Genomic DNA, 13179 nt, shown 5'->3' with positions numbered 1-13179 from the left:
AATTAAGTACTTTGCTTATATATATATCACAGTTATGTGGTGAGGGACAGATTTTGCTTCTGTTTGTCCACATATATTATGATTGGCAGCCACCAGCACTAGATTTGCCTGTTACATTGCCCATTAATAAATATGAAATGATCCTGGTTAGGGATGCCAATTCCGGGACATTTTTTTCAATCCCGGGATTCTGTACTGAAAAATGATCAATCCCATGAATCCCGGGATTGATTTCCGTGGATACCCCACCTGAGTTACCTGGAGAACCAGCACGACGATCAGGCGGACGGACGTGGCTGGATGGAGACCCGGCACGTGAGGATCAGGTGGATCGGTCTGTGGGCCATCTGGAGAGCGGGCGCGCTGATGAGGCAGGTGGCCGGGCAGTAGTCTCAGCGGGCAGATGCAGCTGTTAGGTTGCAGCTGTTAGGTTGTGCAGTGCGACCTCTGATGTCACGCTATGCACAACGAAGGGGCAGCCAGGCAGCATCTGAGCTATCTGACACTCAGCGCTGCCTGGCATTTAAAAAAAAAAAAAACACATTTGCGCAATGCCAAAATCCTGGGATTGAGATCCTGGTGATTTTAAGGCCCACATTCCGGATTCTGCTGATCCCGATCCTGGGATTGGCCACCCTAATCCTGGTCCACCAGCCCAAGGCACCCCTGCACATGTCCTGAGGTACCCCAGGGTGCCTAGGCACACAGTTTGGGAACCACTGCTTTATGGGTTATCTTGCATACTTCTAATTACTTAATGCAGAAATGACACTGAGATTACCTATTACAAAGGAAAATAAATAAGGATAATGAAAAGGAATTGTCCGTAGATACGTTGAAGTAAGTGGGGTACACAGGGAAATAAACAATTAAAAAGGCAAATGTAGTATAAATAAAATAAGATAATCCAACCATGACAGTTTAAGCTGCATAATAAGGTAGGATCAAATATTACCCATAAGGAGGTAAAAGTAAATGTGGAACCGATCAGCTGTGGTAAGAGCTATTTATCTTTAGTAAATCATTGAATTCGTGATACGGCAACTGAGATGACGTGTCAACACAGAGCCGGCCTTAGGCATAGGCCAACTAGGCAACTGCCTAGGGCATTTGGAATGCCTAGGGGCATCAGCAGCTTCTGCTGATTAAAATGATATGCAGCATGCCTATTTTGTGTGTGTGAGGCTGTTAGCGGCTGTGCGAGTCCTGTCTGTGGGTGGGTTGGTTGTGCAATAGTGTTCGGCATGTAAGGGGCATTATGTGTGTCATGTATAAATGCATTAATAATGTGTGACATGTGTAAGGGCATAATGTGTGTCATGTGTATAAGGGCATTAATAATGTGTGACATATGTGTAAGGGCCATTATTTGTGTCATTATGTGTATGAAGGGCATTAATAAAGGCTGGCATAATGTGTAAGGGGCATTATGGTTATAAGGACATTAATAATGTGTGTCATGTGTAAGGGGCATTACTGTGTGGTATTATCAGGGGTGCCTAGAGAATGGGGTAGGGGGTACAAATTACCCAGTGGGGGCCCCGGGCCCCGTCCCCTTAAGTGACAGCAGCAGCTGCAGCTCTTCTCCTCTATCCAGCACACACTGCTTTGTGCTGGGTTTCAGTGTGGCCATGGAGGTGCTTAAAATACAATATTTTCTCAGGATTTTTTTCAAAGGGTATAATGTGAATAATATGAGGAGTAATGTACATAAGGTAAAGTGGTACTACTGTGTGATGTAACGTGAATAAGGGACATCATCGCATGATATAATGTGAATAAAGTTGCACTACTGTGTGGCATAATTTGAATTGGGGGTACTATTGTGTGGCCATGCCCCTTCCCAGCAAGAACACACCCCTGTTTGGGCTCCGCACCGAATGGGTGCGCTGTTTCTATTTAAAATATTGCGGGTAGGAGCACCAAAACGATGACTGCAATGATGAGGGTTGATGATGCTGGGAAAGGGGAGCAGGGTCAGAGACTGAACTAGTGGCGGTGCTAGGGGGCAACAGTCAAAATCTTGCCTAGGGCATAATTTAGGCTAGGGCCGGCTCTGTGTCAACATGACAACAGGAACCCTGTTCCAGGAAATCTGCAGTCACAAAAGCTTTTGATGAAATGCATTCATTGTGTTCTTCATTCCAGCAGTTGCTTACTAATGGGTGTGATCCTGGGCTGTATTCAGGACAGATAAATACATAAAGGGATGCGTCTACAAGTCCTGGCCATTTGAACAGTCATTATTATTTTAATCTCTAAATCTATCCCAAATAGTCATAAGAAAAGTAGTGATTATATTTGGTATATATGAACATCAATATATTAAGGGCAAATGAACTACATTACTTGAGTTGTATTAGGATTACTGGTACTAGAGCGTGTGCTGAGAAGGAAACTTAGTTAGGGTTAGGTTGCAGGGAGGGAACATTAGGGGAAAGGTAAGAATACTATTTATTATATAGCGCACACATATTCCGCATCGCTTTACAGAGAATAGTTGAATATAGATTGTAAGCTCCACATCAGTCCCTGCCCCAGTGGAGCTTACAATCTATATTCCCTAGCACATGCACACACAGACATTCTAGGGTTAATTTGTTGGAAGACAATCAACCTACCAATACATTTTTGGATTGTGGGAGAAAACCCACGCAAACACGGAGAGAATATACAAACTCCGCACAATTAGAGCCATGGTGGGAATCAAACCCGTGACCTCAGTGCTGTGAGGCAGTAATGCTAACCATTACACCGTCTGTACTGCCGTATACTATCCTGATCAGGTGCTGGATGACGCTCTGACGGGGGATCCCGACAGTCAGTATCCCGACGTTGGAATCCCGACGTTGGAATCCCAACTGCTGGTGTTCCGATGGGGGATCCCAACTCACAGGGGCTATTCTCCCTTGTGGGGGTTCACGAGCCCACAAGGGGCTTCATTGTGCTTGCCCCCCTGTCGGTGCACCGGCAGTCGGGATACTGACCGTCGAGATCCCCCCCTGTCAGAGCACCATACCACACCCATTCATCGGGATGTAGAATCCCCACCACTGACCAGAGCCGGCCTTAGGCATAGGCCAACTAGGCAATTGCCTAGGGCATTTGGAATGCCTAGGGGCATCAGCAGCTTCTGCTGATTAAAATGATATGCAGCATGCCTATTTTGTGTGTGTGAGTGAGGCTGTTAGCGGCTGTGCGAGTCCTGTCTGTGGGTGGGTTGGTTGTGCAATAGTGTTCGGCATATGTGTAAGGGGCATTATGTGTGTCATGTATAAATGCATTAATAATGTGTGACATATGTGTAAGGGGCATAATGTGTGTCATGTGTATAAGGGCATTAATAATGTGTGACATATCTGTAAGGGGCATTATGTGTGTCATTATCTGTATGAAGGGCATTAATAAAGGTTGGCATAATGTGTAAGGGGCATTATGGTTATAAGGACATTAATAAGGTGTGTCATGTGTATGGGGCATTACGGTGTGGTATTATCAGGGGTGCCGAGAAAAAGGGGTAGGGGGTACAAATTACCCAGGCCAAAGTCTGATGGAAGGGCCCAGTGGGGGCCCCGGGCCCCGTCCCCTTAAGTGACAGCAGCAGCTGCAGCTCTTCTCCTCTGCCCAGCACACCCTGCTTTATGCTGGGTTGCAGTGTGGTCATGGAGGTGCTTAAAATACAATATTTTCTCAGGATTTTTTTCTAATGGTATAATGTGAATAATATGAGGAGTAATGTACATAAGGTAAAGTGGTACTACTGTGTGATGTAATGTGAATAAGGGACACCATCGCATGATATAATGTGAATAACTACTGTGTGGCATAATTTGAATTGGGGGTACTATTGTATGGCCATGCCCCTTCCCAGCAAGAACACACCCCTGTTTGGGCTCCGCACCGAATGGGTGCGCTGTTTCTATTTAAAATATTGCGGGTAGGAGCACCAAAATGATGACTGCTATGATGAGGGTTGATGATCTTGGGAAAGGGGAGCAGGGTCAGAGACGGAACTAGTGGCGGTGCTAGGGGGCAACAGTCAAAATCTTGCCTAGGGCGTAATTTAGGCTAGGGCCGGCTCTGCCACTGACCATCTGTATATACCACCTATATGATATTAAGGGCAGTGCCCTCTCTACAGAGAGTATTCAAGTGACCTCTATACACTATAAACAACATTCTAGAGTACAAATTGAAATACAGAGCATTGTAGGTCACTTACAAAACATATAACAGTTTACTGTGCTGCCTAGAGAACAAAAGGTATCCAAACCTTCACTTCTATTATAGAAAACAAAGTATTACAAGAGACGTAAAAAAAATGGTGAAACTAATTGTCTTGCAGATGTGGATAGCTGTAGTAAAGGTTGACATAGGCTACTCAGTCTTAGTATAGTACTCACTCTACAGTTCTTAAAGTGGGAATGTTTAGATGGCATTTGTCTGTAAACTATTCACGTGTGTATGATACAAGGAAACAAAGGCATTAATACTGACTGATGCGTGTGCATTTCCTATTGTGCGTCTCTGGATTGAAAGGCAGCATGAAGGGAGATGTCTCTACCAACTCTCTGAAGTCACTAACAATATAATAGGATACTTATTATTATTATTCACATTAATGATAATAAGGGCAGCAGGATAATTCCCCCAAATCAGGATCGTCCTTCCACACACTATGCCTCCTAATCTTATGTTTGCCATAAATTATGCCCTTCCAATTTACCCTGTGGCACAGATCATGCTCCTTAACCTACCAACGGCCTCTCATCTCTTAGCTCATTAAGAGGGGTCCCGGACGCTATCTGCTCCTGGATTGTAGACTTCTTGACGGACAGGAGCCAGGTGGTCAGAGCAGGCGGTCTCACCTCGCAAGTGAGGTTCACCTCTACGGGGGCTCCTCAAGGCTGTGTTCTCTCACCCCTGCTCTTTTCCCTGTATACCAACGACTGTGCCTCGGAGTCCCAATCTGCAAAATATTCTAAAGTTTGCTGACGAAACAACAATCATCGGTCTCATTAATACGATGATGAAAAGGCCTACAGAGGTGAAGTGGCGTACCTGGCCCATTGGTGCAGCCGAAATAACCTGGAGCTTAACCCACAGAAAACTGTTGAGATGATCATGGACATCAGGAAGAAAGCAGCCCCTGCTCTACCACTCACAATTGCCGGCAGCGTGGTGTCAATCGTGGATTCCTTCAAGTTCCTGGGGTCCACCATCACCCGAGACCTCCAATGGAACTCCAACCTCAACGCCATTATCAAAAAAGCGCAGCAGCGCCTGTTTATCCTTAGACAACTCAAGAAGTACAAGGTTCCTCAGAAGCTCATACTTCTCTTCTACTCTGTGATCGTCGAGTCAGTGCTGCGCTCCTCACTAATCATCTGGTATGGAGCTGCCAGCGCGAGCGACAGGCACAGGCTCCAAAAGTAGTCAAGACAGCTGAGAGGATCATCGGCACTGCCCTACTTCCGGTCCATGACCTGTACCTCTCCAGAGTTAAGAAATGCGCTACCAAGATAATCAATTACCCTAATCACCCCGGTCATGACCTCATTGAGCTGTTGCCCTCAGCCAGGAGGTATAGGACTATCTCATCCAAGTCGAACAGAAGCCTCAAAAGCTTCTACAATGAGGCAGTGCGCCTCCTGAATGCCTGGCTGCTCGGACTCTTACTACTAGACCTGCTACTCCCCTCCCCTCCTCCGTGTTGCTGCCATCTAGTTATTGTGTGTTTATGACTATTATGCATGTACATATACTTTAATGCTTTTTAATGTCCTTGCTGCACTGTACTCCGCAACAAATTCCGAGTATACGACGAGTATACCTGGCCAATAAATCTGATTCTGATTATAAAAAGTGTTTGTGAGATATGATGAACCTTTCTTTTATGTGGAACACTTCATTTTTATAGCAATTCTACTGTATTATTTTGCATTTGAAGCTATATTGGATTATCTGCAAAATACAGTTGGATACGCTGCTGTCAGCCTAATATTGCTGTTAGTCCATCATTGCTTTTCTGCCTGTATATGAGCTGTATTTTGTTTACCTGGTTGCTTGGCAACCACTCTCCATGATCTACTAGTAACCAATTCACTCTCTCTGAAAGGAGTCCTGTATTACCTGGCAACGTGACATGTTCTGAATCTATTCCCTGTGCATCTCTAGTTCTGCCCTATGCACATTGTCCAATTCCCAGCAATCTGCTGATGGTATTTTTCATTCTGGGAAATTTATAGATCCTGTGCAGTGGCGGCTCGTACCTTATTGAGGGAGGGGGGCTGCCTTTGGCCACAGCGGGGGTACCGCAATTCAGGCACCCCCCTCCCCCTGTCGCTGCTACCGCTGCCTCCTCTCCCCCGTCCCTGGCGCCTGTGCTTTAAAGACAGGCGCCGGGACTGGCGCATGCGCAGTACAAACAGCTGTACTGCGCATGCGCCCGGCTTCTATGGGCTGCTTGGTCCCATGTACAATATAAGTTACAGGCTTCAAGCAATCTTGGTCCCAGCGCCTGTACAATATAAGTTACAGGCACCGGGACCAGCGTGTGCGCAGTACCGATATAGGTACTGCGCATGCACAATCGCTTTTTCACGGCAGACCGCACAAAGGCGTCCCGGAGGAAGAGAACACCTCCCACCTGCCAGCCTTTGTGACTGGCAGGTCGAACTTCCAATTGGAAGTCAAAGTGAAGCCAGTGCAGTCTCACAGACTGCATCTGGCTTCACTACAGTGGAGGATTTTTCCTGGGGGGCATAGGTAAAAACTGCCACTGATCCTGTGTTTTAATACACCATTGAAACAATTCTCTTGTTGTCAAGTTGACTTATGTAAATGTAAGCTATTGCTACTGTAGTCTATAGAATTAACCAATATATAATGTTGTTTTACAAGCATTGATTTGCTTATTATGTGTGTTTGACAACGTTTGTTATGAAAACAGAAGCCATGATGTTCTGTGCAGTAACTACATTTTGCATTGTTCATGGAACATGTGGAGATATAATGTCAGGGATATAACATTGTGAAATACAGTTTTAATGAGTACATAAAATGTTCACAATACATAAAATCCAAACAGTGCAATAAATGACAGATAAAAGTTGATGGTGGATTCTACAAATGACTGGACAACAAACTTTACTGACTTTGTTGGAACTATCAGGCAGTTCTTAAAGTGCTCAAGTATATAGGCCTAGGCATATACAGAAGCAGAGTCCCAAGGTCCCAATGGTAGCCGTCCACAGGTGCTGGTGCCAGTTCTCAGGATGCTCCATGCTGATATAGGCATGAAATACAAGGGCAAAACAAACACAGTCATAGACATAATAATGTATCATTTTGAAAAGGGTTAACAAGTCTTGGGCCACAAATTTGACACCTGAAATTAACAGAGGGGTATCACTAGCAAGTAACCCAATTCTATTTTGCATGTCTCAACACTGAAATCAACAGAGTGGTGTCTGCCCCAACACGCAGGGTGTCTGCGCATTCACAGTCTAATGTCGGGCAGTGACACTTTTCGCCTGTGCCCGTCCCTAGTTGCACAGTTCGCCTCGCTCTCGGACGCACCACCCAGTTGCCTTTTTGCCATCCGCTGCAGCCCCTCATCCCAGGGCCACTACCATTCCTGTCCTTTCGGATGCAGGGTAGGGGCCCGGGGACAGGGCTTCTCCAGAACACAGCCTCAAAACTCTAAACCCTTCAATCAGAGAAGTAAGCAGCTTTGGTCCACGAGACAACCAGACATTAAGGCCGCAGACAAGCCATCCGCATGACGGGGTGGACCGCTACTTGGAAGATCTCAGCGTGGGAGGTAGCCTGTTGCGGTTCTCTGCTCTTTTGTGGGGAACAACAACAGACATCTGCATACCTCCCAACTTCTGTGTTGGCGAAATAGGGACACTCGCGCGGCGAAAAGGGGGTGGGGTGTATGCAAATGAGGGCACGGCTAATGCTAATTAGCCGTAACCTCATTTTCATACGAGAATAGACGCTGTGCGCATGCGCACAGCGTCTATTCTATTAGATTGGGGGTCTCCCAACTGCCACCCCCCGCAGCGAGACAATGCCTGCCGCGGGTGGGACAGCGGGACAGGACCCGAAAATCGGGACTGTCCCGATGTAATCGTGACAGTTGGGAGGTATGCATCTGGGAGAACGACGTTGTGCCCAGAGGATATGCTCTCACATTCCGCCATCCTCGGAAGACTTGCCCATCTTCCCGGGGGACCGGGAGAAGGACCCGATTTCCTGGAGGCTCCCGGCCATTCCGGGAGGGTAGGCAAGCCTAGCTTTCTGAGTACTTCTGCTATTCAAAATAATAAAAAAATATTCACAAGCACCTACAGCTTTCCACTCTGCTGCAACCTGGCTCCCTCCAGTGTCCAGATTGGGATATTGCATCCTTCATTACAGTGTTACCTGTTCCTATTTGATTATCTACAAAAACCTACTATCCAGTCTACCTGCAATAGTTTCCTGCTCAACAGTGGCGGTTTTTACCTATGGGCTGCAGCCCCCCCAGGTAAAATACGCCACTGTAGTGAAGCCAGATTCAGTCTCTGAGACTGCACTGGCTTCACTGTGACTGGCAGTGACTTCCTATTGGAAGTCTGACCTGCCAGTCACAAAGGCAGTCCCATTGAGAGGTATTGCCTCCCTCCGGGACGCCTTGTTGCGGGCTGCCGGGCAAAAACAGCAAATGGGCATGCGCAGTACCTATATCGGTACTGCGCACGCACTGGTCCTGGTGCCTGTACCTTATATTGTACAGGCGCCGGGACCATAATTACTTCTATGGGCTGCTGCCAAAGCAGCCCATAGAAGCTGGCCATATGCGCAGTACATATGTTTGTACTGCACATGCGCCGTACTGTCATCATAGGACAGGCGCCGGGGATGGGAAGAGGCAACGGCGGTGGCGGTGACAGGGGGGTGCCTGCGGCCAGAGGCAGCCCCCCTCCCTGAAAGAGGTAGGAGCTGCCACTGCTGCTCAATCCTTATTATCACTACAGTAGCCAGTCACCATTCAGAGAGACAACATCGATATTACCACCATCAGCAGATACCTGCTGTTGCCATTATCATCATTGGAGAACCTCTCCAGTGTCTGTCCTAGTGATACCCACCAGAGCATACTTACAGTGGCATAGCTCCCATGTGGCAAACCCCGCGGCTGCTTGGGGGAGCAAGCGCCAGCGGGGTCTGTGGTGGGTGCTGCCAGTGTCCATCACGCAGCAGAAGCAGGGAGGATGCCGGCTCCAGCGGTGCACACTGCACAAGCGCCGGGAGCCTTTACTCACTGTCACAGGGCGCACTGTCTGTGCGCCACAGACATTCTCCCGGCGCCCGCCCACCAGGAAGTACAGGCTGCTGCTGGGCAGTCTTCCCCTTCATTCTGCGCCGCAGCAGCTCAGCAGCCTCCTTTTAACCACAAAGACACTTTGTCAAGGTTTGTCAAGGGGGATGTGTACTGAGTCAGGGCTGGGGGTAAGGGGATGTGTACTGTGTGGGGGGTGAGGGGACGTGTACTATGTCAGGGCTAGGGATTAGGGGTAGGTGTACTATTTCAGAGCTGGAGGGGTGAGGGGTGTGTGTACTGTGCATACTGTACCTCCCAACTTTTCATCCCATCAAGGAGCAACAGTGTGCCAAAATTTTGGGGTCATGGCCTAGTGGGAAGGGGGCATGCCTGTACTTGCGTTTTCACCGCTGCGGGGGCATGCCCAGCAGCTCCATGAGCTCCTCTGGCAGCAGGAATAGACGCTGTGCGCATGCGGACAACGTCTATTCATGTGTGACGGGGGGGACGACTCCCAACTGCCCCCCCTCGCCGCGGGACACTGCCGGCCCCAGAAGGACAGTTGGAAGGTATGTGTGTATAAATTTTAGTGCTTACTGCTATAAAAAAAATAAACCATACAGCAGTTGCACTAGTATATAGCCAGCCCCAGCTTACAACGATATTTTGGCTGGGGGGAGCAAAATTTGTAGTTACACCACTGCATACTTACCTGCAGTGACTTCCTCTATCAATCTCCATTGATGGTCAGCATTAGCCAGAGCCAGTCCATACTTGCCAGGGACTCCTTTGTGGGGTTCCTCTACTACCCCTAGTAGGTCCATATTCAATCTAAGCTCATCAAAGAACCTAGCTTCCATTTCACTCCAGCTACAGTTCAACGTCACCCCTCAGACATGACAATACAATGCTTTTAAACTGTGCTTATGTACAAATATATCTTTCCAGTGCTAGGGTCATTTTCTTATCACTGGAAAGATATATTTTTCCCCAGGACTTGTACATAAGCCATACCTCCCAACTTCTGTCCGTATCGCGCGAGCGTCCGAAAAGGGGGTGGGGCGTATGCAAATGAGGGTGCGGCTTATGCTAATTAGCCGCAACCTCATTTTCATACGAGAATAGACGCTGTGCGCATGCGCACAGCGTCTATTCTACTAGATTGGGGGTCTCCCAACTGTCACCCCCCCCCGCAGCGGGACAATGCCTGCCGCGGGTGGGACAGCGGGACAGGACCCGAAAATCGGGACTGTCCCTCTAAAATCGTGACAGTTGGGAGGTATGCATAAGCGGATAGACAACCAGGCTGTGGAGCGCAAGTGCACAGGTTTGAATCCAGATCGGAAGTCCATCTGCAAAAATATATTTTTAAATAAAAATAAATTCAGTGTCATGAACCCCGGTTCCCGCACTGCTCGCATGCGCCCCTTACCGGCACGCTGGGGTAGTGTCCTCCGTAGGTCAGCTGCCGGCACAGTCGGCAATCCCTGGCGTGATGTCTTTTGCTTCCAAGTCACCCCTGCGTCACTGTAAGCTCCAGGTGTATTCCCTGATCAAGTTGCGGGTCACATGATCCAGGTAAACTCCATCTCACTTCCTGGTCTGTGTGCTGCTGCTGCGGCTAATTCCATCACCTGCGTCTGATTCCCTAATCACCGGGAGGGATAAATACCCAGCTCACAGTCTCCTCCTTGTCTTGAACAACTCGTCAGTTTTCCTGTGAGTTCTCCAGCGTTAAGCTCCTGTCAAGACTCCCCACGTGCTCCAGAGGTCCGGTTTTCCTGAGTCCGCTGTCACTTGTGTTACTCTCAGCGTCCTGGTCATTCTACTCCTGCCAGAAGTCTCCACGTGTTTCCATCTGCCGTGTGATCCTGTCTTCTCGTGCAGCCCAGGTTACTTGCTCAGTGTCCGGTTATCCGTGGGTTCCGTGCCCGTCTCCTCTCGGCTCTCAGGCCGCTCCAGTGATCCCCAGTATCGGCTCCCTAGCCGCCCCAGTGATTCCAGCGATCCCCAGTGATCTCAAGTACCGGCTACCTAGCCGCTCCAGCGATCCCCAGTGATCTCAAGTACCGGCTACTTAGCCGCTCCAGCGATCCCCAGTGATCTCAAGTACCGGCTACTTAGCCGCTCCAGCGATCCCCAGTGATCTCAAGTACCGGCTCCTTAGCCGCTCCAGCGATCCCCAGTGATCTCAAGTACCGGCTCCCTAGCCGCCCCGATATTCCTCATTGTCTCCAGTGTCCCCCTGTGTTACCCTCACGTCATCCCCGGCTTCCAGGCCGCATCCCACTACTCTCAAGAACCCTCCGTGTTGCTGTATAGCATTCAGTGCCATCGATCACCATCGATGGTTTTCGTACCCCATTAAAGACTCTTGATTCCAAACTCTGCTTAAATCACAGGGGAACCTGGGCAGAGGGCCGCGACCTGGTCGGCAGTTGCAGCTAAGTCCATATCCCCTTGCGGGGGTCCCTGGTGAATACCACTGTCGGCTTAGACCCCGCGCCTCTACCTTAGGTCTCAGCCAATTCCCTGTGTCCCCGGCAGTTCAGCTCTCTCCTCTCTCCGTGCATGAGCTCCAGCTATCTCAAGCCTCCTCGCTTCCAGTTCCCTGCGCCCTCCACTGGCGCACCCAGGTCAGTGCCGGGAACACAGACAGTCCAGGCCGTGACATTCAGTATTTTGCTGATTAATGTACTAATATATTATATATATATATATAATGTTTCTAATATGCTATATGTACTAATATACTATTACTATAGCAAAGATAGATGTATTAATAGAGTATTCTTGCTAGGATAGTGAACATATAATTGACAAACAATAGCTAAAGGAACTTTCCAGCAGTATATAAATTGATCACAGGCAAGTTCTTCCTTCACAAATAAAGAACATGTATGGGTACATCTGGTTATCGATAGAATATCATTGTATACATCTAAAAAGTAGATCATCTAAAAAGTGGATGGACTCTCGCTCTCTGCCCTTGCGCTCAAGGTGCCCATACACGGTACAATTGTGCTGTGCTATGCGATGCGCACTCCTGCGAGCATCCCATCGCACAGCACATAAAGTCTCTGCAGCCCGTGATTTTTGAACTAGGTCACAATAACATCGCATCACACGCAAATTGCATGCTATCTGATGCGATCTAGTTCAATACACACGGGTATAATAGTACCGTGTATGGGCACCTTTTGGGTGTCTATCCACTGGGCCATAGCCCTGGATAGTGAGATTGGTGAAATGTGTTCTATAAGAAGAGGCAATATTTAAACTTTGCTTATGTACAAGTTCTGATGATCAATATATCTTTCCAGTGATATCATAATTTTCTTAACTTTAGTTATATGTATACCAACTGCAATTATATATCATTAAAAAAACACTTAAACTCACAATGCTACATATAGTTACATACAAAAGACCCCCTTACACTTGTTCAACCTATTGTTCAACAAATTGAACCTGATTGACTCGAGATTTATCCAATGTGCAGGAGGTTCAATCTTTTCCAATCTCTTGGTTATACCCAATGGCACAGGATTGTGGATTGTGTCCGGGACTATGTAAAAACCGGACCTGACTACACTCCGGACAGCCGGACAGGAGATCAAAATCTGCAGTCCGGAGCTTATAGGGTCCGGTCCGGGGGGTGTCCTGTTGGGGGGTGTCTTGTCCAGGGGGGTCCCTGTGATAGCTATCATCAGGGACATGGGGAAGGGGAGATTACAGCCTCCCCCTGTAGTCCGGACTGTCCGGTTTTTGCTACATGCCTGGACCATACAGGGAGACTTTATTCTACCCCTCCTCCTCTACCTGGTGACAGGTGTCACAGGTAGCCCCCCAGGACAGGACACCCC

This window comes from Crinia signifera, chromosome 4 (genome assembly GCF_055691185.1).
Source record: "Crinia signifera chromosome 4, ASM5569118v1, whole genome shotgun sequence".
NCBI classification, from domain to species: domain Eukaryota; kingdom Metazoa; phylum Chordata; class Amphibia; order Anura; family Myobatrachidae; genus Crinia; species Crinia signifera.
The sequence above is the reverse complement of the archived record's forward strand: the minus strand, read 5'-3'. Positions refer to the sequence as shown.